Consider the following 6,492-nt stretch of genomic DNA (forward strand, 5'->3'; position numbering starts at 1 on the left):
ATTCATATTTACTCTAAATACTTATACAATTTTGTAATACGCTTACAAATTATGAATGATTCAAATTACAATATCGCCAGCAAGCGAGCGAACTTGATTTCATAGTGTTCGTGAATTGTAGTTATGCTGAAGTCGCCGTGGTTTAAAGGATAAGACGCCCGGTGCATTCGTATCGTGCGACGCGACTGTGCCGATGTTCGAATCCCGCAGGCAGGTATCAATTTTTGTAATGGTATAAGCACTTAACACTTTTATTATGAACGATCTCTACAATAAAGGAATAACGTCGTGTATTTAAAAACCTTAACTCTAAAAACAAATGATTTGCGTAAGTAATTGATACATAGGCCTAAAGGGTCAATGCGGAGATAAAACGACGAAAGGAAGATCTTCCACCGAGCGGGTGATATTGCTCGGTAGACCGACGGTTCGAATGTTGTTTTTTTTTTTTTTTTTTTCCTACCTAAGCTGATAGCCTTGAGAGGCTATGTCAGCGTAACCCTAACTTTAGTAGGTGAGCTCACGGGGCTCAAACCTGACGATGTTGCTAACACGAACCCTAGCAAGAGCCGTGCTTCGCAGAATCTACCACCGGATCGGAAACGCGACCCACTGAGAAGATCCGGCGAGAAACTCAATGGGCTGTGTCTGAGAGTTAATTTACTCGTCGAGCCCTTCGTCGCAAGCGACGGGTTCGACGAGAACGGTGACCGGTGCTTGAAGTACCTAAAAGCACCGTTAGTGGATCGGGAGGATCCGAGATGACGTGTTTTGGGCGACGTCGACTGCTTTCCATTCTGTCCGCAGGATCGGGAATGTAGTTACCGGCGGCCACGATGAGAGGGTTCTCGTGTCGTGCCGCTTTATCGAAGTGGCGCATGGACGCCGACTGCAGATACTTACTGATGGACTCTAAGTCCAGGTCGTCATGGAGGTCGACGTTCCTGACGAACCACGGGGCTCCGACGGCTATCCTGCAAAAACGGGATTGAATGATTTGAAAGGATTTTAAGTGTATGCGGGCCGCGTGAGCGAACACTACACTTGCATAGGTCATGACGGGGCGTATGCAAGTTTTGTAGAGTGTCACCTTATTTCTAAGGGACATTTTACTTCGCCTACATATCATCGGGTAGAGACGTCCTAGAATGAAGGCGGCACGGTCGCGTACCGTCTTAATGTGGGGGCGGAATGTCATCCTACTGTCGAGGGTGACGCCTAAGTATTTGACCTTCGGGGCCCACGGTATGGGCTGGTCGAACATCGTGATTGGGCGAACGGCAAGGGCGGGGGTGTTGACGCGCCTAGTCGGGAGAGGGATGCTCAGCGTGGTGTTCGGAGGGCGACCCCTTTTGAAGAGCACCGCTGTGCTTTTCGTGGGGTTGATGTCGATGCGCCACTTCCGGAACCACTGTCCCATGGTGGTAGCTGCGGTCTGAAGTCGTCGATGAAGCAACGCCTTCTTCCTACACGAGTAGTAGATGGCGGTGTCATCGGCGAAGAGCGCCAGATGGGTTTCCGGAGACCGGGGTATATCATTGATATACAAACTGAATAGTAACGGGGAGAGGGCGGAGCCTTGCGGGACTCCGGCTGTGACGTGACGAGGCCGGGAACGCGTTCCCTCGACTCGATATCGGAACGAACGGTTCGACAAGTAGTCTCGTATGATGAGCACGAGTCTGTCTGGCACTCCCATGTTATACAGTTTGTATATCAAACCGTTGTGCCAGACTTTGTCGAATGCCTTCGCTATATAGCGATATCGAAGAAGAGGGCTCCTGTCGGAATGGGTTTCCGCCTGTTCAGCCCTAGTAAGATGTGCTCCGTGAGGCGGTGCACTTGATGGACGCACGAGTGTCTGGCGCGGAATCCAAACTGCTCGTCTATCAGAATTTTGTTCGCGGATACGAAGTCCCAGAGGCGTTTACGAAGGAGCGAACGGCTCCTATAGTTTGTTGTAGTATAGTTTGCCTATCGCCGGGAGGAGACTGATGGGGCGGTAACTCGCGGTTTCGTTCTTTGGTTTGCCCGGCTTGTGTATGCCGATAACGTCCGCTTCTTTCCACGCCGCGGGAAAGATGCAGTTCGTCATAGCAGCATTTAGTATGGTGGCCAACATCGTTATCAGTTGGGCTGGTAACACTTTAAGCGCGCGGTTGCGGATGCCGTCGGAGCCGGGAGCTTTCCGTGGTTGTAGGCTATCGATCGCCTCCTTAACCTCGGAAGTGGTAATGGGGGGTAACGCGTCCGAGGGCGGCAGGGAAGCTCTGCGCTCGACCTCCCTGTCGACGAACTCGGTGTGTTCGGGGTCCGCGTGTTGAGTGCTGGTGGTGCACTGCTCTTGCAGTGCATCGGCCAGCAACTCTGCCTTGTCATCGTCATCGTAAGCCGGTGATTGGCCTGAGGGGCGTACGAGAGGCGGCATAGTGGCTATAGTTTCGGACTTGAGGGTCCTAGCTAGTTGCCAGTATGCTTGGTGAGTGGGCGCGAGTTCTTCTAAATAACTATCCCAGTTTTCGTTTCGGGCGTCGCTTAAGCGGGATTTGACCTCCCGCTGTAAGCGACGCATCCGAGTCCGGTTTGAATCCGTGGGATATCGATCGTAGGCCCGGATTGCCGCGTTTCTAATTCTAACGAGGTCCCTAAGATCGGGGGAAAGTCTGATGCGGTGGAAGCAGTCCTCCACATCGACCTGTTTCGAGGATCTTATGATCGCCGTCGAGACGTGATCAGTGAAGATGTTTATGGATTCGACGGTATCCTCGGGGGATGGAGTTGAATCCGGGCCGCAAGGGAGGATTGGTGGAGCGGTGTCAGCTAAGCACGTGCCCAGCTTCTTCCAATCCACCATGGTCCTCGTATCTGGTTCGCGGTTGAGTGGGCGACCGAGCTGCATGACGACAGGTCGGTGGTCTGAGTCGAGTTCTGACATTGCCTCGATGGAGCGTAAGCGCAGAGTTACGTTCCTCAGCAGTGCCAGATCTATTGTGCTCGGACGACGCGCGGCGTTGTACGGATAGCACGTGGGGGTCGGGGGGTTGAATATTTCGAATGTGAGGTCGTCTATGAACGCGTCGAGACGCCTACCGTTCACATTCGTGCGATGGCAGTTCCACCTTGTGTGGTGGCAATTTAAATCGCCTGCCAGGATGACCGCGTCCCCCATACCGAGCAGTGTCTCGAGGTCACTGCTCAGGAGGTTTGTCAGGGGGGAGATAAACGGATGTCGAATGTTGTAGTTCGGAACTTGTATATATATGGAAGCTTATCTTGAAAATGTCGTAAGCGAGATTCAGGCATCTGTCAAATATCTTGTGTTCTCTGATGGCTACCGCCACACAAGGTTATACTATCTATGAGCTCAAGAAACCACTTAACATCGGGTGAGCTATAAGCCCGTTCGTTCGTTTGTAAAAAGAAAAGTCTGCCCGACTACCGAACGAGTCTACTAGATTCTGTAGACGGAGACAAAACAAAAATATATTGTTTGTAATTTAAACACACCCTTGCTACAAGTTTTTTTTAAATATTCAAGTAACATTTTACAGTAATTGTAATTGTATTTTTAAGCTATTGCATAGCTTTTATCGCCTGCCTTGAGCGCGGCGACCGAATCATGAAATTCCGTAACGAAAAAACCTTACACCCCTCACTCCGCCTACCATGTAGCTCGCGTTCAACACATTCACACGTTGCGCTTGTGTAGTGTTTGTGAATAAGCGCGTGGCGTGACATCACGCTGCATGCGCATCATGAAAAGTCTGCCCATTTCTCTCTCGCGCGGTCTAGCTTATGAGTGTGAAGGAGACGTGTTATGTTATCTTTAATGTTGCCAACTGAAGATGTTTTGGATTGCCGCTATTTAGTTGTGCCATGATTCGCTGGCCAGACTATAAACTTAATCTCATTGAATAACGTAACGTAAAGCACCAAAATCTACTAACAAAAATCATTAAAAGAAATAAATAACTGTGCCATTTAGTTATGACACGCAATAATGTCGGCAACAGCAGCAATTCAAAATATTTTCAACTGACAATCTTAAATATAACATGAAAAACCCGATTTGGCACTTTTGAGTTTTTCTATGGTGTAGTTACATTAATAATTTTACTGGTGGTAGGACCTCTTGTGAGTCCGCGCCTCCCGCCCGCCTATTTCTGCCGTGAAGCAGTAATGCGTTTCGGTTTGAAGGGCAGGGTAGCCGTTGTAACTATACTGAGACCTTAGAACTTATATCTCAAGGTGGGTGGCGCATTTACGTCGTAGATGTCTATGGGCTCCAGTCACCACTTAACACCAGGTAGGCTGTGAACTCGTCCACCCATCTAAGCAATAAAAAAAAAGGCATGAATTAAAATGAAATGAGATGAGATAATATGGGATCACGTAATGATTTATATTTTATATAACAAAATTTCATATAAATATCGCGCGTTTCGCATTACGTTGTTTTTAATTTTTGGCTTTCGTTCGTTTTCGTAAACAACCTAACGCGCGATTTCTCGTAACAGGTTCCATTTTTATTTTCAAGCAACCTGTTGTTGCAACAGGTTTCGTAGAAAAAATACTCATATTTAGTAGGAAACAGCCTCAAAAATATCGTTTTTTTATTAAAATATCTCGAACAATAAACATAACCTAAAATGTAAACATTGTCTGATATTACCAATTTGGCCATTGCTGGGAGACCTGAAAATTTGGCTCATGAAACCTTCTTAGGTGTTGTAATTTATGCCCAAATTCTAGCACTGTAACGCCAGGCCCAAGTTTGTATGGATTTCGGGTTTCTCCTTTCGAGAAGCTGCGTTGCGTATGGAAATATGGGCCGGTCACATCTGTCGAGCCAGCGACGCCAGGTGGGGGAGGAAAGTCCTCGAATGGAGGCCACGGATGGGTACAAGGAGCGTGGGGCGTCCTCCAACCAGGTGGACTGACGACTTAGTGCGCACGGCGGGAAGTCGTTGGACGCGGAAGGCGGAGGACCGCATTATGTGGAAGGCATTGGGGAAGGCCTATGTCCAGCAGTGGGCAGATAAAGGCTGATGATGATGATGATGATTATGATGTATGGAAATATCTGAGGAAATAACGAAATTCGAAATATGTTTCTGTGTAATATGACGGCGGTAAGAAGGCCAGTCAGTGTTCTTCGTGATGCGCGTCTAAATCGATTTAAATACGGATTGTATAAGAATGGAAAGTTATCAAGAGAGTATAGTAATAAACGATGTAATTACAATCTAATATTCGTATGTGAAAAAAACATGGCATTGGAATAGATTAGAATAGATTTGGAATTTTGAATTGAATTTTGGAATTTTTAATTGGAATAGATTATTTTTTCTACCTAACCTGGTAGTCTTGAGAGGCTATGCCAGCATGACTTAACGTGTAAGTGAACTCTTTCAAACCTGAGGGCGTTGCTCACCCTAGCCGGTGCTTTGTAGAATCTACCACCGGGTCGAAAATGCGACCCACTGAGAAAATCCGGCGAGAAACTCAATTGGCTAAAATTGAGTATGAAGCAGGTAAGTGAATGAGTTAGTCAATAGACCAGATGTTAATGACTCATTTAGTTAATACATTCGTCATATAGAAAAAAAAACGAATAGTATTTATGTTTTTTTTTTATTGCTTAGATAGGTGGACGAGCTCACAGCCCACCTGGTGTTAAGTGGTTACTGGAGCCCACAGACATCTACAACGTAAATGCGCTACCCACCTTGAGATATAAGCTCTAAAGTCTCAAGTATAGTTACAACGGCTCCGCACCTTTCAAACCGAAACGCATTACTGCTTCACGGCAGAAATAGGCAGGGCAGGTGGTACCCACCCACGCGGGCTCACAAGAAGTCCTACCACCAGTAAAATAACTCTAATAATTTCTAATAATCCTCTCGCACGAAACAAGCAGTGTCTTTGTTTAATTTTCGTTTATAATCAACTGTCATATAGTGATTTCATATTATATTTATAATATGTACCGTCCTGTGTGTCGGACTTACTCAGTTTATCGTTAATCAATTGCGAAGGAAAGTTCTGTTCTGCATCATGTAAAAACGGAAAATTAAAGTACTGTCATTAAAGTCATAAACTTAAAATAGTGAATACATTTGAATGCGGAAAATCGCGAATCGAAATTCAGAGGGAGCATTAGCGAGAAACTCGGGCTAGTGAGAAACCTCTATAAGCGAGAATGAGATTGTGCTCCCTTGACCTCTCGCTTATCCAGGTTTGACTGTATATAGATAATACTAGCGGACCCGACAGACGTTATCCTGCAAAAATTCGTTCAAGTCGATCCAGCCGTTTAGTTGTACTATAGATAAATAGCCTTAAGATAAATCTAAACCATCCAGGGTTCCACCCAAACGCATCCAAAACATATTAGATTTAAGATACAACTGATACTTAAGCTTCATTTCTTCATGTTTGGACATTTTGTGGCCCCGAACTATACAAAAAAGGATCAAACAAATATTCGTT

This window comes from Bombyx mori, chromosome 21 (assembly GCF_030269925.1).
Source record: "Bombyx mori chromosome 21, ASM3026992v2".
NCBI lineage: Eukaryota > Metazoa > Arthropoda > Insecta > Lepidoptera > Bombycidae > Bombyx > Bombyx mori.